A 24642-nucleotide genomic window follows, 5' to 3' on the forward strand; every position below is an offset into this window, starting at 1 on the left:
CAATACGTAGACATCAACAATATAAATGTATTTATAAGAAATTCTTGTCACTGCTTACAATACGTAGACATCAACAATAATAATTAATTTAATGCTAAGTAACATCAGCAGCTTCTCTTCTTTGACTCGGACCGAATTGGCACACACCTCATTTAAAATGTTTCTGTTTTTTATCTTCTTTCAAACCTCCCCTTATTGTCTAACTGTTATTGTCTATTGATTCTTGTAGTTACTTTATTGAACTGCAAAACAAAAAAAACATATATTAAAGTATATATAAATGGTGCAGTTAGATACACAGCAAGACTACAAAACTCAGACCACAAACACGTCATAACATATATTACAACTTTTCTTTTATAAAATGGTGTAGCTAGATACACAACAAGACAACAAAACTCGCACTGAAACATGAATTGCAAACACTGGGGCTGAGATGTATATTAAAAGGAGGTGAAATGGTAAGGAAAGATGAATGTGATGGGAAAAGCTGGAAAAAAATACGTAGTAGATGAAAGGAAAAAGGTAAGGAATAAAGATAAATTAGTTTTTAATGTTGAAATTAACTTTATTATTGTAAATATATATAGCTGGTCTGTTCGAAATCACACAAATTACGTCCCAAACTTCGTTAGAGCTTAGGATCTGTGGTCTTTAAGTGTTTTATTGTTACTGTATTCTGTTGTTTTGTCATTAAACAACTCGTTCAGTCTACAGCCCAGACAGATGCGATGTTTTCTAAAAAATTGGCAATTTTAACGTTGCTATAGTCAGTCAGATGAGAAATTCTGACAAGGTAGACAGGATGTTCTCAATGAGAGCTGAGTGTTCAGTTAAAATGACTGAAATAAGAACTTTCTGTCACCGATATTGTACTGAGTCTTTGTTTTTGAATGCTGAAACAGATATAAACGCGTTTATTAAAAGTCCGATATCATCTTTAGGTTGGAATTTAACTTCACAGCTTATTAGTGAGTATAGAAATAACTTGAATAAAATTTGGAGATATCTCAATATATAAAATGAATTATAAAATCAAAACAGCTAAAATGGGAGTTGGCAAAAAACAACAACAGAAACTTGTGCTTTTTAGATATCCAATTTTAGCTGCTTTCGTTCAACTAGAAATAACTATGCATTCTTGCAGCCCCAAGCTTAGTTCTTATTTTAGGGTTCCTGAAAAAAAAACAGTAGTTGTTTAGAGAATTATTTATTTTAATTTCTAGAAGGATGCTCTAGAAAAGCTTATTTGTCAAACCTATGTTGAAGGTATAAAAAATTTTAATTACACGATTTATGTTGTGATTAGCTTATTTTTTTTATTTACTTAAAGAGATTCAGTATTTTTTTTTATTATTTCGCAGGGCTGACCACTTTTCAAGGGTACCGTTTTGGGTCGTGATACAATCCATGTTTTGAAGCCTGGATGTTTTCTGAGCAGCTGTGAAACCCACAAAAATGAAAAATAAGAATGAAATATAAAATGTCGATCGAAAGACAAAATACATTTTTCAACTGTTACGGTAAACTGAACTGGTTCTGTCAAAACTGACTAAAATTATTACATTCGTGTTTTCTTATTACATACGTTGATAACTGGTTGGATCAAGAGGTACGAAATGGATGAGCAAGAAACAGGTTTTATATAGTAACTAACGTCTAATGTTAACATCATGTATATTGAGGCTGCTTCATATCATCCACAAAAAATGTTACAATTAGATAATTGTATTAAAGACAATATCATAACCCAAAAATGTAAAACATACATAAGATAAATTCTGTATTGGTATTTTATTATTCGTGGAAGATCCATCATATAACAAACGAACTGCACTATTTTGCTCATTCATTCCTGGTTTGAGTCTATTGATTAACAGACTCACTCGAGTATTGAAGGGTTGAAATCGTACAGTTTGTTTATTATTAAATCTGTAAAGTGTTAACTTTCTTTACGAATATCCATCATAGACTCTTTTGGCGCTACGGGATATTTAGTTATATTGTACCTAAAGAGAGCTGGGTGTTCAGTTATTTCTTTCTTATGACTCTATTGCGTCGTTGAAAGTATTCAGAGTGCCTTTATAAGTGGCCATTGTAACAACACATTCTATGATAAATTTTGAACAATAATATTTTCTTTGTCTCTTTCATATATATTTCTTATCTTTTGAAAAATTCTATTTTTTTATGTATCTCCGTATTAAAAGTTTTTCTAACACCACATCTTTGTCAGTAACAGTTCGATAGAGTATGTTTCTGTGACAAGGTGTGTCATATTCGCTGTTTAAAATTTAGAGGAACTAAATTAAAGAATATATTTACTAGATTTTTATATAAACAGGAGGGCATTTAAAATGCTCATATCTTCAGGTTTATTATATCTCCCTATGTTCTATTAAGCATTTTCTTGTTACTAACTGTTGGTTTTTCGTTTCATTTTAGAACTATTCAACAAAACGTAGTATGAGAAATTAGAAGATTTTATATTATTCTAAGTAGTATTCAAGTATTCGCCATCTTTTTCTAAGGATGTAAGTCACCATACCTTAAAAATCATCAGTATAATGTAATTAAATGATATTTTACTGAACATAAATACTTTAGCTTGCGTTCTATAATCTCTTTTCATTTCCACATGCCAGGTGGTTAGGGCGCTCGACTCGCAATCTGAGGGTCGAGAGTTCGAATCCCCTTTCCACCAAACATGCTCGCCCTTTCAGCCGTGGGGGCGTTATAATGTGACGGTCAATCCCACTATTCGTTGGTAAAAGAGTAGCCTAAAAGTTGGTGATGGGTGGTGATGACTGCTTTCCCTCTAGTCCCTCTGCTAAATTAAGGACAGCTAACGCAGATAGCCCTCGTGTAGCTTTGCGCGATATTAAAAAAAAAACATTTCCACATTGAACAGTTTTCGATCTTTCTTTATCGTGCTTGTATAATGGCTCCTAATATTGTGTTAGAATTTAAATAAATAAATCCAATATTTTCTTCTCCAGTGTCATGTCGATCATGACTTTTCATTTCTCTCTGTATCCTTAAACAATTCTGTGTTGCTATTCGCGGTTCTTAACCATTTTGTGAGTCCATCAAGCATATATATTTCTTATCTTATGTCTTGTTGGTTGTTGCTATTTTCGCCATCTTTTCTTTCCTCATCACATGGTCTAAGAACTCAGCCTGTCTCTTTCTTATTTTCTTGGTGATGTTGCGTGTTGTACTGACTTGTACCAATACTTAATCATTACTCTTCTTCTTAGTCCATGCTATTCGCAGCATCCTTCTTAAGAACCACAGTTTGGCTGCATTAAGTTTTCTCTTAACTTCCTCCGTTATTGTCCATATTTTGCATTCGTACATAAGTATGGGCTCGATGTAACATTGTAAGAATTTTTCTCTTACTTCTATTGATATCTTATTGTTTGTCAGTATAGATTTGCAGAACTGCGATAATTTTACGAATTTATTGTTATTAAAAGTTATGGTTACATCAATGAAGAAGGAACAAATCTTCCCAAAGATACTTCACTCGCTGGCTCATCAGTAGTTTACCTGAAAAGCAATAAAAGTTTTATCAACTGAAGTATGAAAAATAAGTATAGTTGTTGCTTTTGGTGGTTTCTTCTGGTGGTTAAGGCGTTGTATTCGCAGTCTCGAGGGTTGTGGGTTCAAATCCCCATCACCGAACATTCTCGCCTTTTCAGCCGTGGGAGCGTTATAATGTGACGGTCGATCCACTCACTATTCATTAGTAAAGACTAGCCCCCGAGTTGGCGGTGGGTGATGTTGACTAGTTGCCTTCCCTCTAGCCTATCACTGCTGAATTAGGTACGGATAGCCAAGTTAAACATACAGATAATATCATTACTAAACAGTAAGTTATTCGAATAAAACTGGTCTTTTAACAGCTGCTCTTCAACACTTTCTTGCCTAACGAATAAGTCGCTCATTTATCATTTTTAATTCTCTACACCACCTTCGAAAAAATGCAGTAAACTCAGAATGAATGATAAATGCTTTAATTCCGAAGAATGTTTTGAGATAATAAGTATCTTATAGAAAATCAAACTTCTGGTTTTTGATAATTTCCACCTTAAATTCTACCTTGCTTTGGTGGAGATTTACAACCGTAGTTCGCCGATAGTTTTTAGAAAGTACTTCTAGGAAGTTGTTTTAAGAAGACCTTCTCTGTTTTTCTTTTCCTTTTTTTTTCCATTGTTTCTTTAAGTCTATTGGACAAAGTCCAATTAAACTTGCACATAAAGATAAAGATTTATCACGTATTATTTTAAATTTAGTTTAGGTTCTACGCTGCAAGAAAACTCTTATTATCTTTGAACTTAGACCTGAACGAAATTCGAAAGAATGTATGAAAAAAATCTTATTCTTCTTCATGTATAAGCCTGATTGGCCTTTGTCCAATGAACGTGAAAAATATACATTGGAGTAAGTGGAGTAAAAGGGTGTTTTTTTGTTTGTTTTTTTTTACACGAAGGTGTTTTAATTGTTCTTCAATGATACAATTGTGTTATTAAGACCGGGTAATAGGATTATGTCTAACGTTATTATTCAAAATTAAAACATGTGTTTTGATCAGATATTGATATAATGAAGAAAATTATGTTTTCTTTTTGGTCTTTTTCCAAGTATTCTTGACTTTTCGACTAGCTGCATAACATATCATACATATAATGACCTTAGAGGTTATTTCTTCTTCTTTATCCTCGAAAAAGGCCTCTAATAGCAACTTAGATTTCTGTATTTTATGGCACTGTTGAAAACCTTATATATCTTCGTCATCTACAACTACAACAAACTATTTGGTGTGTGATATTTTGTAATACTACTCATCAATACAAAAACAACTACAACAGACTATATGATACGTGTGTTTTTGTAATACTACTCATCAATACAAAAACAACTACAACAGACTATTTTATGTGTGCGTTTTTGTAATACTACTCATCTGTATTATTTCACTGTATTATTTCACTCATAAAAAACAGCTATAACAAACTGTATGATACGTGCGTTTTTGTAATACTACTCATCAATACTAAAACAACTACAACAAACTATCTGGTGTGTGAGATTTTGTAATACTACTCATCAATACAAAAACAACTACAACAGACTATATAATACGTGTGTTTTTGTAATACTACTTATCAATACTAAAACAACTACAGCAAACTATCTGGTGTGCGAGATTTTGTAATACTACTCATCAATACAAAAACAACTACAACAGACTATATGATACGTGTGTTTTTGTAATACTACTCATCAATACAAAAACAACTACAACAGATTAATTGATGTGTGCGTTTTTGTAATACTATTCATCTGTATTATTTCACTGCGGTGTGTGCTCTCTTGACATCTGTATATAAAAAATCGTTATATATTTTATAAGTAAATTCGTTGACTAAAACTCAAAAATACTAGTCTTTTGTTAAAAAGCAATGAAAAACTTTTTCCATTTTCACCCCCCCCCCCAAAAAAAAATATTTCGTCCCAACACACTTTTATCCTCGTTTGAGAAAGATTGACCATAAAAGTTTTCGAGATCCTCTATATTTTGCCTGACCATCTTTTATGTATGACTCTGGCTCTTCTTATTTTCTTCTTTCAAAATCATGTTTTGCCACACACGATGGTTTATCACTCTCGGTGTATTATAAACTTAGGCTGATGAAACTTCCTGACGACCTCCCACCTATATACAGTCTTCTTAAGTTTATCAAGAAGTGCTTGAAGTTTATAGCAAAAGCATGCATAATGAATGATATGGAAAACTTCCACATTACTTAGACATGTAAACTAATCTAATACTTGAACTAACTTCAAATATACAATTGTTTGCTTCACAAGGTATAAACCAGAGGCTACACGTTTTCAGACTTAAATTATGATCTGTAGTGTCAACCACGTTCAGTAAAAGCCAAGTTGTACAATTCTAAAACGTTTGCTACAACATGCTTGACCTCTTTAAATAAATTAAGCTTTTCCTCCGTCACTGACAGGTATGAGCTCAGCCATGTTTATTTACAAAATCCCATAAACTCGAGCTTTCAAAAAGTTATCACTTCTGTAAAACGAAATACTTCGCTTACTAACATCAACTCGTTGCCTTTTAAAATTGTCTAAAAAAATTAATTAAAATCAGCGATTTTCGAGAGAAACTTTCGTATCACGTCATACACTGTTTTGGTTTAAGGTATAAATAAATCGTTGTTTTTTTAACGGTGTACACTCTGTAATTATCAGGCAACGCATAAAGCTGAAAGCTGTTAAAATGGACAACAAACCCGGAGAACTGATAATTACACTTTGTTTCGTCCCACTTTAGTGCAAATTGCTGGCTCACTGGGAAGATTTAGTTTAACGCTGTTGGCTTCTTTACACGACTGTTCCGCCATCTACAAATGATAACAACACTTCTAAAGTATAATAAAATAAAAAACAACTCTTCTACTATGAAATGCTCGGAAATTGTCACGTGGTGTTGTAAGGATTAATATGAAATTCCAACGTCTTTAAGGACATAAATTGTTTACAAATAAAAGGCTGTTAAAGAGAAAAAACGACTCAAGGAGGTTATCAACAAAGCACTACCATTACTTGAACACCATGCAAGCATTATTCGTTTTCGTTTAAAATATGTGGGAGATGAGAAATTTTAATCCAAACTTTCTGTAAATTCATATTGTTACAAATGTAAACAAAACATTATTTGTTTCTGTTTAAAACATGCGGCAGAATAGAGATTATAATCTAATTTTTTTTGTAAATTCGTACTGTTGCAGATACATACAAAACATTATTTGTTTCTGTTTAAAACATGCGGGAGAAGAGAGGTTATAATTTAATCTTCTGTAAATTCACACTGCATATAAAGTAGTCTAAATGTATACATAGAACTTATTTAGTCAAGAATATTTTGATGCAATAATCATCTTCTGGTTGAACAAACTTAATCTAAGCTTATGTCCTTTTCTACATAAGAACAACTCATTGAGCTTCTAAACTATGAAAATCTCAATATTTACAGTTACTTTTTAAAAACAAAACCTCATTTTTACAATTTATCATTATGTCGAATTTCTAACTTTCAATCTTGTAATTTTTCTAACAGACTTCTGATAAGCAAAAAAAAAAAAAACAATTTTTGCAGGTATTCACTGCATGTGATTGTGTTTATTCAGTCTGAAGCATAGCACTTCTTTCTTTCTCCATTAAGTCATATGTCTTAATAGTAGCAAATAAAGTTCTATACTTTTACTTGGGTTAAATAAGTCTGATTAATTAACTATCAAGATCTGAAATATAGCTACCATTTTTGGGTCAAAACTTCATCGCTTACGATATTTTTAATTTCATGTTTTAGATACAAACTAATATTACACCTGATAAAAGCACAATGTTTTACAATAGTTATCTGCTATCATTCAGTGTACTACAGGACTAAAGTGAAAAGGTCGGCTTGCTGTAAATATCTAGATTATCGTCTGAAAATGTTTTTATGCTTCATTTATCTGAAACCATTAATGTGATTTGGGTCATACGACACAGATTTAGGGTTAATTGGCACTATTAGTTCACCTGCATGTAACGAAACTGTTTCACCATCGAGGTTAGGTCTAATTTAATGCGATAAGTGATTTATTTACTGCTAGTCATTTTAGTTTAGTTTATAATCATGCCACTAAGTTACAGCACTGTAAGATTCTGGAGATATTTCATTTTCTGTTTTTTGAAAAATTTTTGATATTTTATTTACAGTTACTTACGTCAAATAATGGTAGAAATATAAGAAAAATTACATTGTTTTAAACTAACTCTTTAAATAATGAAAAATATGCAAACTCCCGGTTCTCTTAATGTTTACTCTTGCCAACTACCTTAAATTTAATTATTTTGTTTGTTTGCTTATTTGTAGTAAAGCGCAAAGCTACACAATGGGGCCCTCCAGTGGCACAGCGGTATGTTTGCGGACTTCCAACGCTAGAATCCGGGTTTCGATACCCGTGGTGGGCAGAGCACAGATAGCCCATTGTGTGGCTTTGTGCTTAATTACAAACAAACAATATACAATGGGCAATCTGTGTTGTGCCCATTACGAGTACGGAAACCCGTATTTTAGCGGTATAAGCCCGCAGATTTACCGCTGAGCCACGTGGGGGCTTTAATTAATTAAAAATATATATGCATAAAATTAAGGAACAATTGAGTAAATTATTTGTTCTGTACAGAGATTTTTCCAACTATATGTAACATTATGACGTAAGCTATGAATATCTACGCAACCTAAATATTCAGTTACAGAACGTCAATGTAATTTCTCTGAACAAGCAGCTTGTGTGCATTTGTTCATAAATCTTGCAAATTAAACGAGTTTGTGCTGATGGATGTCTGAACGAATTTAATTATAAACATGTTTCGTATGTTAATAAACTGTATGGATCTGACTGGCTAACGACTGGTGTTTTTTATGTGCTTTGAAAGTAAATAACCAATCAATTTTGTTAAAGTTCAAGAAGTCTTGATAGAAATGAATAAAAACCCTGTAACCCGAGCACTTTCGAAAGGTGGACCTTTCGAATGCGCTCGGATTGTAGGGTTTATATTCATTTCTATATTTAATCAGAAGTTCTTAATAACAATGAGGCGATTGCCCTCCAGATGAATGATTGGAGAGCCTTTGTATATTTCAGTATTGGCACCAAAGATCTTATGATATTTTTTATTTTATCATTTGTGATAAATTCAAATTTTGCGGAGCAAATAGTAAACATATCCACTGTTTTAAGTCACTTTAAAATGTATTATATGAACAGGTTGCATCATAGGCATAGAAAACTGTTGAATTCCGGCTTTTCATACATACCTGTACTTAGGTTTATTAGTTAAGACCATCACCAAACATCCCTCCGCTTCAAAACCACCACCAAACACACATACACACACACACACACACACTCTTGCAAATGTAACCCTACTAATATACTTTTGCTTCCTGTGTCTATGAATTACATCTAATTTTATTACTATAAATATATCAGTACTAATAGCGAGATACACGGTTTGTATGTTTGTTTTAGAGAAAAGTCACATTGGGCTATCTGCTGTATCCAGCGCGGGAAATCGACCCCTGAATTTTAGCGTTTTAAGTCCGTAAACTTACTGTTGTCCTGCGGTGCAACATACATGATTGGAGATGCAAATAAATTGGTATAGCAACTATATCTTTATAGTTACCTGAGTTACCTGCAATTATATCTTTATAGTTACCTGAGTTACCAGCAACTATATCTTTATAGTTACCTGAGTTACCAGCAACTATATCTTTATAGTTACCTGAGTTACCATCAACTATATCTTTATAGTTACCTGAGTTACCAGCAATTATATCTTTATAGTTACCTGAGTTACCAGCAACTATATCTTTATAGTTACCTGAGTTACCAGCAACTATATCCTTATAGTTACCTGAGTTACCATCAGGAAATTTGGAACACACCTATAAAGAATGAGATCGAGAAAATTAAAACTGATTTCATGAATTTCCATTAGAATGCCATATGAATATATTATAGTAAACGTTTTACGAAACTACAGAGGTCTAATGTGTTTCAGTATATCATGAAAAATGTTTCACCTCATTGTTATGTTACTTCAAGAAAGACTGTGCTTTATATATATATACCTATATATATATATATCACCTTATTGTTATGTTACTTCAAGAAAAACTTAATTTACGAACAAATCGACTTATATTCTAATTTAATTGTATTGAATTAATCAGAAAAAAAGGCTTAAGAATACACAAAAATATGATAGATGTAGAAACCAGGATATCACTGATGACTACTTACTAATGCTGAATTTAAGAACACCTTTCTATATCTTTACTGTAAAAAAATATATATTTAACATGTAAAACTTAGGTCGCTGTATATGTTGTATATATACCAAAGCAATTTTTGTAATGCTATCATACGACAAAAACAAGGGAGTCAAATTCTGTAAAATACCTTATTTCATACCATCACACTTTTATTTCAAGTGTGTGTTAATATCATTATTTGCTATCAATTAATTAATTAAAAATTAACAGTAATATAGAAAATACTACAACAGAAATCCGTAATCAACAGTAAATAATCCGTATGTTTTTCTTATGCGAATATTCACGTTTCTTCGTTAAAACCACAAACTTTGTAATAAAAACCCGGCATGGCCAGGTGGTTAGGGCGCTCGACTCTCAGTCTGGGGGTCGCGGGTTCGAATCCCCGTCACACCAAACATGCTCGTCCTTTCAGCCGTGTGGGCGTTATAATGTGACGATCAATCCCACTATTCATTGGCAAAAGAGTAGCCGAAGAGTTGGCGGTGGGTTGTGATGACTAGCTGCCTTCCCTCTAGTCTTGCACTGCTAAATTAGGGACGGCTAGCGCAGATAGCCCTCGTGTAGCTTTGCGCGTAATTAAAAACAAACAAAACAAATTGTAATAAAAGATAAAGTTTTACTCTTATACGTGCAGAAAATCAAAGGTTTGTTTTTCTGAACATTTAGCCTTCTTCAAGTATGTACCGAAGAGGAAAATATTAATTACGAGTAGTCACGTTAAGTGTGGGTGGGATGGACGTCATTACTAAAATAAGAGTAAAATATACAGTAATATCATATGGTATTTCTCATGAAAGAAAATGATAAAGTGGTAAAATAATATTATGCAGAGCCTAAAATTACACGCAAGAAATGATTGAGCTGTTCATTATATTCACCGCAAAATTTGAATTGATCATAAATTAAAAAGAAAAAATATCGTGAGATCTTTGGTGCTGATACTGAAATATAAGAAGGCTTTCCAATCGTGCATCTTTATGAACTATGTTATACTAAAGGTAATATTACAATATATGAGCAATACTCTGAAATCAATATGCATTTTATTAACTGAAGTTTTATGTATATAGCTCGTTGGTGCTTTTCCTAAAAAAACGACTTAACTCATCCTGAAAGAACTGGTTTAATTTGAAACTTCTCAGATGATTATGTTTTAAGTTTTAGTACCTAATGTTTGATATTTCAAGAGGTGTTTGCCCCCAGTGGCACGGGGGTATGTCTGCGGATTACAACGCTAGAAACCGGGTTTCGATACCAGTGGTGGTTAGAGCATAGACAGCCCATTGTATAGCTTTGTGCTTAACTACAAACAAACAAAACTAGAGGTGTTCAGAAAGAAATAGGACAATCTTTTCTGTAAGCCACCCATACCAAATCACTACAAACAAACAAAACTACACGTGTTCAGAAGGAAATAGGGCAATCTTTTCTGTAAGCCATCCATACCAAATCACTACAAACAAACAAAACTAGAGGTGTTCAGAAGGAAATAGGGCAATCTTTTCTGTAAGCCACTTATACCAAATCACTACAAACAAACAAAACTAGAGGTGTTCAGAAGGAAATAGGACAATCTTTTCTGTAAGCCACTTATACCAAATCACTACAAACAAACAAAACTAGAGGTGTTCAGAAGGAAATAGGACAATCTTTTCTGTAAGCCACTTATACCAAATTACTACAAACAAATGTATAATAACAGTGATGAAGGTGTGAGCAAACAAATATCTCAACACAATCCCCGTTAATTACATCGAATTTATTCCATCGTTGTTTAAACATCATCGTAGTAGTTCGATAAAATGTAGTGTAGTATTACAAAACAATTATGTACAACTGATTTGAGAACATCGGTTATCTAATGGTAAATCGCTATCAAAACAAGTTTTTCTATATAAATTTAAAACATTTTACGCTCAAACGTACCTATTTATCTGACTCCAGGTGGCTCAGCGATAAGTCTGAAGGCTTATAATGGTAAAAGTCGAACTTAGATAGCCCATTGTACAGCTTTGTACTTAACAACAAGCAAGCAAACAAAATCTATTTATCCTAATCCCAGCAACAAATGAATTTTTTTTTCACTGCAAAGAAGTATTTATAAAATAACGAATTAGCATGTTTACTAGCAAAACGGACTGACAGTCATTAGAACAAAAAACTATTTATATACTATTATACATTAGCTACAGAAAGAGACAAAGTTTGAAACTGTCAGGAATTATACATTTGTTTAACTAATACAAATTTGATGTAAAACAAAAAACAAGCTCACTAACTACTGTAATACACAATTTATGTATTATTGTTATGTTGTTCATAAACCAGAGCTCGACTCTGCTGAAATAAGAATTTAAATTATTTAATTTGTATTCGAGAGGTTGTTAGCTTCTTGAATTTTCATAGAACATTACCACTATGGGGAAGCAGACACTTCTGGCACTTGGTGTCAAGGTTAAAGCTCCGCAACAGAAATCAAAACACTTTCAAGTGCACGCACGTGGTGGTTCCCGTGGAGAATATTTGGCGTTCTTACTTGATGTGTTTTCTTTACGACTTGCTCTCGTGCTCATTGTAAAACTTCCCTCTCGTTCCTGCAACATCGCATGAACGAGTATTTCTCGTTGCTTTCGACAGAGGCTGCGCAGACTTTGACTTCGAATTAGTAAGAAGTTAATTGGACCCAATTATTTGTCTTACTTACAAGCTAGATGCGATCACGTGACCCCTCATTTCCACACTTGTCCCTTCTTTTCCTCCTTTCTACTACGCTCTCCCCTTCCACCTCAACCCCTCTCTCTCTCTCGGTACTCGGCGTTGAGTTTGGTAGATGATTCTGGCCATTTGACTGGTTGTGACTCTCTGTGCTTGTGTACCATGTGAAAAGCTGCGAACTAATGAGTATGATTTACAAATTCTGAGAGTGGAAGTTTAAAGAAACTTCAAACCTTTCACTTGGCAGCTTCGGCTGTCTTAATGTGTATAAGTTGAACTTCTAAAAACGCTTAATTATTACCTCTATATTTGTGTTTGGTAAGTACATTTTCCCATGTTTGTAGGTTTATTCACTCAAACTTTTTTTTTACATTTTTACCAAGGACTTCATGTTTTTGCTTATAATTAACGTATCAACTAACAAAAAACTCTCAAACTTAAATTAATTAAACATTTTTGCATGAACTGACCAGTTTCACTACTAGTGTTAGTCAAATAGCTTGAAATAGTGCTCTCGGCATCTTTTTAAACAGTTAAATGCTCGTGTTTCGCGTGTATGCGTGAGCGTGCGTGCGCGTGGGCCAATACTTATCGCATCCAAAAGATCAAACAAACTGTTTCAGAGTATAAGAATAGTTGTTACTGTTTTTAATAACGTAATGAATGTTTCTGTAAGTTTGTCGTTTTTCCACATAAGCAGTCATCATTTACGCGCATGTGTTACATCTTGTTTTTATTTCATTTATTCACCGTATATAGTTTCATACGTGTATATCACAAATAATAATTCTGTGAAGATTACGAAGATGAAAACATGTCTCAAAACAATGATTTCATGATAGAGGATTAAAGACTTTTGTGGTAGAACACAAACTGCTAGGTTTATGTGTTTGTTTGTTAAGTACAGAGCTACACAATGGGCTGTCTGTGCTGAGCCCATCAAGACTTTTGTGGTAGAACACAAACTGCTAGGTTTATGTGTTTGTTTGTTAGGTACAGAGCTACACAATGGGCTGTCTGTGCTGAGCCCATCAAGACTTTTGTGGTAGAACACAAACTGATAGGCTTATGTGTTTGTTTGTTAAGTACAGAGCTACACAATGGGCTGTCTGTGCTGAGCCCATCAAGAGTAACGAAACCTGATTTTTTAGCAGTGTGAGCCCTCAGACTTACCGCTGAGCCACTGATGTGTGAGGGGCAAAGTTTAAGTAAAAAGGTCTATAAAACCACTCATTTTTAACTACCAAGGATAGGGCAGACAACATATCCTTTGGTTAATTTTAATAGATTTTGATAGTTGCGATAATACTATTACGACTATTATAATTTTGCCTTGCATATACATAAAAAGTAGAACCTTAAGTTTATTTTTATTTACTTCCCTAACCGTTGGGATGGTTGGAAGAACCAAGATTTCAGTGTTGATTATGTCGGTAAAAATAGAATTGTCCCCTTTAGAATTAGGCTACTTGACTGTGTGTTGTTTATCACATGCACATCAGTACAACCAAGGGCCCTAAAAGAGCAGTTCTCTGGGGTTGGGGTGGGGGAATTAGTAGAAACGGTTAATAATCACTAAAATACATGGTCGACGTGGATACTTTCCTTCTATCAGAGCGATCTGAGGTTTTGGAAGAAAAGCATTTAAAATAAAATGCACAATTTCTGCTATACGTTCACACGTAACACTAGCCTAGTTCTAATTCCTTTTTATCAAACAAACAACATGGTTATTCCTACTAACTCTTGTGATAAGAAATGAGGACATGTGCGACTCCCCTCTCATCTTATAGAGTTAAAGTTCATTATTGTGTCGTCTCTACTTTATTTGATAACTTCTCTTTCCAGTTCGCATCCTTAAATCTAAATCTTCTACAAAATGGAAGTATGAACTGTGTTTTAGGAAAGACAGAATTCAAGCGACATAAGACAAACTGTATAGTGGCTAATATGAGCATGTTCTATATTTTATTATATATCAGCAATATTTTGATTTTACCCTATACATACTTTTTCAGTATTTTTTGCTTATCCTCAAAATAAATAACCTTTAGATAAAGTACTGACGATTAGAAAAAAAAGCACTTCTGTATTAATACACGTAACCAGCATTTCCAAAATACAGTGCTGTGCATGACAGAAATTAAATTTTAAGTAAATTATAATCAGAAGTGAATTCGGGTATAAAGTATTAAAAAAAATAATGTAGTTGACAGAAAACGTAGAAACTCGTATACATATAAGTGAAAAATTAGGGCTTACTTCACTAAAGAAGTGGATGCATTATGACATATTACAGTTCCGGTTCTAGAAGTTTCTCTTTATATTTTTCATTCGAAACTCGTGACTTGGATGAATATTCAACTACGCTTAATGAAATAAGAATCAATAATATGATCAAATTATTCAACCTAAAACTGAATTTTTTGTTTGCTTGTAAAATTTTGCGCAATGCTACTCGAGGGTTATTTGCAATAGCCGTCCCTAATTTTGAAGGGATAGACTCGAGAGAAGGCAGCTATTCAACACCACCCACCGCCAATTCTTGAGCTATTTTTTACCAACGCATAGTGATAATGACCGTCACATTATAACAACCTCACAGCTGAAAGGACGAGCATGTTCGGTGACGGAATTCGAACCCGTTATCCACAAATTGCGAGTCGAGTGCCCTAACTACCAGACCATGCTAATCCTCAACTGAATTGTGCCCAACTCAGTAATATTAAACAAATTAGAATAATGACTGACCTTAAACGGAAGTTACATAAACTGAACTTTGGATTAGAACTATGAGACTGATAATACTAGATCTTAGTTATAGATTCATGGGTTGGAAATCTTAATGCACCAAAAATAGAACGGGCACAGATAAGACGAAAAGCATGTTTAGTTACAGATAAACTAGACGTTTTTGAAGAAGCATATTCTATCTTCAGCGTAAAATAGAAAGAAAAACAAGAAGTATGAACACAATTCAATCATAAACATAAATATATACCTAGAAGAATATACGTATCCATTAATAAGAAAGGCTTCTTTAATCAATAGCTTTCTATCATAATAGCCAATTGTTAAGATTTTAAATCCATTTCTGAGATAAAAATTATTTGTATTTTAAAAGTGTGTACGGTTTACTAAAGACGGAATTTGTGAATTCTAATACTTCCATATGAAATGGACACTTCAACTACAAATAAACATGCTTTTCGCCTTATCTGTGGTCGTTCTATTTTTGATTAGACATAAGAAATCATTAAGCTACTTGATCTTTTATTAAGCTCTATTGCAGTGTGTGTAGTTCCTTTAAAGCAATAACAGTAGCACACAAAGTTGAACATAAATATATATATATATATTACTATTATTATTATATGTCACTCTTTTACTATACGAATTATGACTCGGGAATATCTATATGATATGGAATTAAAGATTACTTTCATTTATTGTATGTGAATCGTTTGTTAAATGCTGTTCAAAAGCGACGTTTTCTTTTGGCTTAGAGCGACTAAAGTGGTAACGTAAGGTTGTTCTGGGTAATACGTGTGATAAAACATCATTCCAAAACTAATATTAATTTTAATGAAGTTATGAAGTTTTTCTATTCTTCTCCTGTACGTGTTGTCGATACTTTACGCTTCACGCATTTCACATTCTTAGCTTTCTTATGTCAAAAGTGAAACTTAAATTGTTGGACAATCGATATCAAGTTCTCAACTATTTAGCGTAGAATCGTCCTTTTGATGTAAAATAAACAATCTACACTTTTACGCTCTAGTCCTGTGTGAACATATTTCACAAGTACGAATTCACTTCAACACTTTAATCCTGTGTGAACATATTTCACAAGTACGAACTCACTTCAACACTTTAATCCTGTGTGAACATATTTCACAAGTACGAACTCACTTCAACACTTTAATCCTGTGTGAACATATTTCACAAGTACGAACTCACTTCAACACTTTAATCCTGTGTGAACATATTTCAAACAGTACTAGTTCACATCAGCATTTCAATCCTGTGTGAACATATTTCACACAGTACGAACTCACTTCAACACTTTAACCTTATGGGAACATGTTTCACTCAGTATTAGCTCACGTCGACAAATTAATCCTTTGAGAAGATATTTCACACAGTACGAACTAACATCAACACTTCGATACTGTATCAAATCTTCGCCGATGACTGTTCATTATAACGTCTCGCTGTACTTTTATAAACAAGTAGAACGTTCTCATAAGTGTTCTTCTTCAATAAAATTGAAACAACAAGTTCCAGATTTCCCCACTCCAAGGTTATCCTGGTGTGTGTGTGTGTCTCTCTGGGGGCATTTGCACTAATCAGTGGCCAAGGCTATTCATCCAAAACACATGGTCAAAAACACAAACAACGAAGACAAGTGTTGGCAGATTCTCAAAAAACATAAACATACATTATTCGAAACATAAATTTTTAACATGTTTTTCCTTTCAACTATATACCTGTTAGAAATTAACCTACAAAATAAAATTAGGTTATATTTGAATTAGATAATGAAATCTTCTACGTCCATAACTTGCCGTTTAAGTCATCTTACAACAATATAATCTATAAAATAGTAAAATGAGCGATGCTAGCGTTTAATGGAATTTTAATGTGCTAAAGTTTAATTGCATTTAGAATAGTGACAATAACTGACGAAACAAAAAGTTTCAAATTTACCGTTTACGTATCAAGTTTGTTTTTTTTCAGAATTCTTATGTAAAGCTACACAAAGGGCTATCTGCAAATAGCCGTCTCTAGTCTTGAACTGATAACCTAGAAGAAAGCCTATTCAACAGCACTGGCTGAACACTCTTAAACTTCTCTTATCTGACCGAATAGTGGGGTTTGACCGTCCTTTTATTATCGCACTTACGGTCCAGAGTGCTGAGCGCGTGTTTGTAGCAATGGGAAACAAAAAGTGAGTCTTCGAATTCAAAGTTGAAGCACGCTAACCACTAGGTCACACCCGGCTTATCAACTTTTAAGGAGTTTCTGAAATACACTAATGTGCATCAGTCAAGGTGTTCATTAGGTTTAGTCACAACCATTCACCACTACCATAGAGATGTAGATAACAGTAAATATACAAAAATAGTGATTAATTTCAGCAACAAACGCTACAGAAATGCAGTTGATATAAAGGTTACAATAGTAGCATGAGTTAGGTCTACATAGAGGCAACACCGGTTAGGTTTAATTGACGTGACTACAAAGAAACTGATTCGATTAAAGAACCAGCACCTGGATACGTTAGCAATCTGTATATCTCAAACTAATGTGCTAACATCCTTATATATATCAAACAAGTATAATGACAATTTTGTGGCAGGCCTTAGAGTCACTACTCTTTCTAACACACTGAAATTATATTATTTTCATTGGAGGTTTAGGAGTGACAACGCGTAGCTACTAAACCATTATTATGCTATCGCACTAGAAAGTTTTGGAGAGAGTGTACGTAGCTAATAAACAAGTATTATGCTATTGCCGTGGTAGTTCTTGGAGTGAGTGTACGTAGCTAATAAACAAGTATTATGCTATTGTTTTGGGGTGAGTGTACGTAGCTAGTAAACCATTATTATGCTATTGTTTTGGGGTGAGTGTACGTAGCTAGTAAACCAGTATAATGGTATTGTCGTAGTAGGTTTTGGAATAAGTGTACGAGGCTAGTAAACCAGTTTTATGCCATTACCATGGTAGGTTTTAGAGGGAGTATACGTAGCTAATAAACCCATATTATGCTATTGGCATGGTAGTTTTTAGATTGGGTATAAGTGATAAGTAAACCAGTGTTGCTCTGGTAGGTTTTAAAGGGACTGACTTAGCTACTAAACCAGTATTATGCTATTTTCGTGATAGGTTTTGGTGAGTGTAAATAGTTAGTAAACTAGCATTATGCTATTCTCATGGTAGGTTTTGGAGTGATTGTGTGTAGCAGTATATCAGAATAAGGTTATCTTGTTGATATGTTTTATGGTGTGCGTATATGTAGCAACATGATAGCACATGTATGGTGTATTTTATTTATTTCCAATGTGGTATTATATTCGTGGAAGACTCTGGGTAGTGGCTACTCCTAATATCTAAGCCAACTTTGTTCATTTACTGCCAGGTTTGGTAAACAATACCCGTCTCTAATAAACTAGTACAATGATAAAAACCGATGTAATACAAATTGTGTATTCAGTTACACCGTGTGACATCATTAACTGTATTTCCTAGTTGATTTCATTCTTCTACTGAGAAATACTTGTTACAGTTTATTGGATAAAGGATCTTTCTTAAACCCCTTCCCCTTCAGTGGCTCAGCGGTAAGGCTGAAAACTTATAACGCTAAAAACCAGGTTTCAAAACCCGTGGTGAGCACAGCAAACAAAAATTTCTGTTAATCTAAATTATACGTTTTACTGGGTTGCTAACCTTACTCATCTAAAGTTCCGTGCATCATATAACTTTTGGTTTAACCGAATATTCGTAAAAGTATCTTACTTTTGCATCTTCTTTGGACACTATGGTAGAATGTGTCAGTACTAATAACCTTACACTGATTTTGTTTTCAAACACTCTAGAATTGGCATCCATTACTCTTCAACCTGATAAAGATGTGAATAACGTTTATTATACTCAATTCAGTAGACATACAGATACATGTGTCTGAGGTTTTGTTTGACTAATGTAAAAATTGAGTTGAACATATTAATTACATTGCAGCACGTCTACCATAATCATGGTTAATAACATGAATTATTTCCAGTGAATAACGTGATTTGTTTTGCTTTTTTTAACAGTTATGAACAATGTACATAAGACATTAAAATTCACACACTCGCTGCTGGTCCATCTAAAATTAACACACTCGCTGCTGGTCCATGTAAAATTAACACACTCGCTTCTAATCTGTTAATACGAATTTGGAAAACCCTTCCAGCAATATCTCTTGCATCGGTTAGATTTGTTTGTTTGTTTTGAATTTAGAACAAAGCTGCACGAGGGCTATCTGCGCTAGCCGTCCTTAATTTAGCAGTGTAAGACTAGAGGGAAGGCAGCTAGTCATCACCACCCACCGCCAACTCTTGGGCTACTCTTTTACCAACGAATAGTGGGATTGGCCGTCACATTATAACGCCCCCACGGCTGAAAGGGTAAGCATGTTTGGTGTGACGGGGATTCGAACCAGCGACGCTCAGATTGCGAGTCGAGTGCCTTAACCACCTGGCCATGCCGGGCCAAATATATTATAAGGTGAAACATAAAACAAGATATCCGACAATCTTGAGGGTTTTGTGATATATCAATTTTTAATTGTGCGTTACTTATCAGTACTATGGAAATACTGAATCATATGGTAATCATAAAGTATTATCTACAACGGACGTAATATAAACATTCATTGATAGTACTTTTTCACACAATAAAAGAGGCCAGTACTACTCATATGCCACGATATATATATATACATGTAAGGTATATCAACGCAACGTTGTTTCTTTTGTTATGACATAATATCGCGGGAAACAGCCTCATAACATTCTATGAAATCTGGGCTACTTGTTTATGATGGCAATGTGCTACCAATAAAGAGCTTCAGTGAGGAAACATCTATACTTTATGTATATACTTTATCAAAAAAAAACTTTAACAAACGGCAATGATACATTCAAAACTTAAACATGTGGAAGAAAAACTTTTCATTTTCTACGTAAACAGTTTTAAACCATAGTTTTACAATTCCTATCCTTACAAAGATACATTGTCACATCTAAACATCATTCCAACATCTAATGTTATCTTCATATGTGACAGACAGTTTTTGTTTTATCAATTCCAAAGCACTTTTGATTAACGTTTAACAGTTGAAGGTATTCCTTATGGTATTAAGATAAAGTATGATCTATTCAAGTTCCTTATTCTGAAGAATTGAAGCAAACATAACTCTTTCAAGTTAACCTGATATTTCAGATATTGTTGATTTATAAATACGAAGATACAAAGAAAGTATTAAAATCGACGTAAAGAAAAATAATGGTATGTTAACGTTTCGACCAAATAGCCTTCATCAACCTCGATGAAGATTGATTGGCCGAAACTCTGACGTCCTTATTCTTTTTTCTTTACAGCAGTGCTATCCACTGCTTTGTGTATTTATATTTTACTACGCCGTAGCTGTATTTGTTGAGTAAACACACAGATAAAAATATCCTTATTACGAGAATAATATCCTTTGTACTGTATAAAAAAAAACAATTAATTATGTATAATAATAAAATATTCTCTTAAGTAGAGAAAAACCATCCATAAATCTTAGGCACGATTCCAAATTTTATCTTTTTGCTTCAGTCGATTTTTCGGTATATTTCACATGTAAGTATCAGAAAATAACGTGAAAAGGTCACTATTTCACGTTAATATTTCATTTGAGTGTCAAATTAGTTTAGGATTATTATTTTGAAATTTTAAAGTTAGTAATTACTAAGCTTTAGAACGTGCCTTTAATGTATAACTTTTTAAATTATTTTACTTAAAGTAAACACACCAAGAAAATAAAGCACAAATCTATTAGAATGATGTACTACATGTTACTATATTGTGTGATCTATACTTTAAATACTAGAGTAAGTTCACGTAGTACCTCCCACAAATATAAAGGTTTAGGTGCAGAATTATAAAACACAGTACAATAACATTAGTTTTGTTTAATTTTCAGTAGAAATAAGCTTTTTTTTCTAAAAGAAAATCTGTGTTATTAAGAAATAGCGCTTGAAAGTTTCGCTTTTGTATTACAATAGTACTATATTCGTTTCCACTCTATGATAAATGCAAATATGTGATAATCAATTTTATGTAACCGTGGGGGTAGTATAATGTGATTATCAATCCCACTATTCGTTGGTAAAAGAGTAGCCTAAGAGTTGGCGGTGGGTGGTGATGACTAGCTACCTTCCCTCTGGTCTATCACTGCTAAATTAGGGACGGTTAGTGCAGATAGCCCACGTGTAGCTTTGGGCGTAATTCAAAATAAACCACACCAAACCATTTTATATGTAAATGTTTTTCATAAGTAATGAGGGAAGATAAGTGCAACCTCTATATTCAATAAATATAGAGTTTCAAGTCCAAAGAATAAACAATAAAAGTACTGGAAACGAACCAGTCACGATGAAAATATATGTTCGTAATTGTGTATTGGAATGAAATACATACCAATATCATGTTTCAAATATTTAACAAAAAGTTATGTTACCTCCGTACAGCTTTACCCAAACTGTTTTAATGTTTTGATAACAGTTCTAAATATTTTCATACAAGTTTGTGCTGATCTGTGGTCTAAGTGATTGACACACAAGGATGAAACTAACGAACCCTAACTGTGCTTTAAAATAGTGGCGATGCATGTACCTTAAATGTTATAATACCGTTATGTAGCCAGTTTAAGTGACTTGTTTTAAATGTTACAATACGAACTTGAAACTAGTTAAACGAACCTGTTTCTTATAAAACTAAATACATTACCTGTGCTTAAATATTCTAATATCAGTATGAAACTAATAAAACTGATATATCCTTAAACTGTTATACCTTAAACTGACTTCTGACTTAAATATAGTAATAGCTGCTCTTTCAAAGTAATTTGAAACCGGAAATGTGAAATTACATCAGTTGGTATATTACATAATACGGATGTATTGTATAATGCATTGATTTGTTTTCCTGACGTTTCATTTTTTAGCAGAAAGTTTGTGTGCATAGATAGCTACTAGTTATTATATGTTTTCGAAAGAAGCTTATATAAATCAAGTATATTAAAAACACTTCATTGAAGTTACCAAAGTTTTAAATGTGTCATATTTCCTGTTAATCGTGTACTTTATACATTGAACAAGCATACTAATAAAAGGTACAAAACGTTTTATTACATTATATTATATTTCACCGTATATCAAGTTATTAATGTATAATACTACTTCACAACTTACACTCAAATTATACTTATAAAGCTTGATGTATCCTCTCTTTGTTTGTTTCTTTATGAAAAAGACACTACGGACTTCCGCCGATCATAGTTTTGTACTGCCGACCAACTATACTATGTAATGATACGAAAGGTCAAACTTGATGGTAGGGCAATACAACATTTTCAACTGCACCTCCTTACTATGAAGTTGAACATTTTCTAAGATAACTTCTTAATAACTCATTGTTCAGTTATGCCTTTTTGTAATATCATGCCATGTATATCATCGTACAGTTTCCTCTAACCATCAATTAACTGAATCTTTAGTATTATCTCACCATTTTTATTTGTATTAGTTGACTACATTAACAGGACATATCACCTTATTTTTATTTATATTAGTTGACTACATTAACAGGACATGTCACCTTCTTTTTATTTGTATTAGTTGACAACATTAACAAGACATATCAACTTGTTTTTATTTGTATTAGTTGACTACATTAACAGGACATGTCACCTTGTTTTTATTTGTATTAGTTGACTACATTAACAGGACATATCACCTTATTTTTATTTATATTAGTTGACTACATTAACAGGACATGTCACCTTGTTTTTATTTGTATTAGTTGACTACATTAACAGGACATGTCACCTTGTTTTTATTTATATTAGTTGACTACATTAACAGGACATGTAATTGTACCTCTTTGTTTATTTGATGATTTTTTACAGATAATGAAGCTTATATTCTTCAATAATCGTGACCTTGGTTAGCACTCTTATTAGTTTTCAAGTGTTCCAAATCCACTTCGACCTTTAGTTTCAAAGTATCATACAATGAACATCTTCGATAACCCCATCATTTACTTGAAGTTTTTTGTTTCAAATTTCAAAGCGTCGTACAATTGGACCTTTCGTATCCCCCACTCCCAGAACATTAAACTTTGTTTATATTTTTATTTATATTAGTTGACTACATTAACAAGACATGTCACCTTCACTCCTGAAATAGTCATGGTTCTACTACAAACACTACCTAGTAATAATATGGAGACACTCCTGAAATAGTCATCGTTCAACTATAAACGCTATGCAGTGACAGCATGGCGAAATTTCTCAAAATATTACGGAAACTCTACACATATTTGTAAATATAACCTATATTATACACCTTGTTGTTATTTTTTGTATCAGTTGACTACATTAACAGGACATATCACCTTGTTTTTATTTGTATTAGTTGACTACATTAACAGGACATATCACCTTATTTTTATTTATATTAGTTGACTACATTAACAAGACATGTCACCTGGTGGAAACACTCCTGAAATAGTCATGTTCTACTATAAACGCTACTCAGTAGTATAATGGGCACTCCTGAAACAGTCATGTTCTACTATAAACGCTACTCAGGAATAATATGGAAACACTCCTGAAATAGTCATGGTTCTACTATAAACGCTACTCAGAAATGATATGGAAATTTGTGGTTCTACTATAAACAGTACCCAGTAATAATATGGAGACACTCCTGAAATAGTCATAGTTATACTAAAAACAGTACCCAGTAAGAATATGGAGACACTCCTGATATAGTCATGTGCTACTATAAACGCTACCCAGTAATAATATGGAGGCACTCCTGAAATAGCCATGGTTCTACTATAAACACTACCCAGTAGTAATATGGAGGCACTTCTGAAATAGTCATGGCTCTACTATAAACACTACCCAGTAATAATATGGAGGCACTCCTGAAATAGTCATGGTTCTACTATAAACCGAAATCTTCGTGGTTCTACTATAAACAGTACCCAGTAATTATATGGAGACATTACCGAAATCTAATAATATGGAGACATTACTTCATGGTTCTACTATAAACAGTACCCAGAATTTCGGTAATGTCTCCATATTATTACTGGGTAGTGTTTATAGTAGAACCCTGGCTATTTCAGGAGTGCCTCCATATTATTACTGGGTAGTGTTTATAGTAGAACCCTGGCTATTTCAG

General features: G+C 33.2%; 1 long non-coding RNA gene across 1 annotated transcript in view; it reads left to right on the forward strand.

Annotated features, from left to right (window-relative positions):
* Nucleotides 1-12418: 12418 nt before the first annotated feature.
* The window catches only part of LOC111087251, a 61616-nt gene continuing 49392 nt past the window's right edge, over nt 12419-24642 (forward strand). The window contains exon 1 of the long non-coding RNA XR_002611964.1: nt 12419-12952. This is a non-coding gene — a long non-coding RNA (uncharacterized LOC111087251). The remainder of the gene's footprint in view (nt 12953-24642) is intronic.

The sequence above is a fragment of the Limulus polyphemus genome, unplaced genomic scaffold, assembly GCF_000517525.1.
Source record: "Limulus polyphemus unplaced genomic scaffold, Limulus_polyphemus-2.1.2 Scaffold1, whole genome shotgun sequence".
NCBI lineage: Eukaryota > Metazoa > Arthropoda > Merostomata > Xiphosura > Limulidae > Limulus > Limulus polyphemus.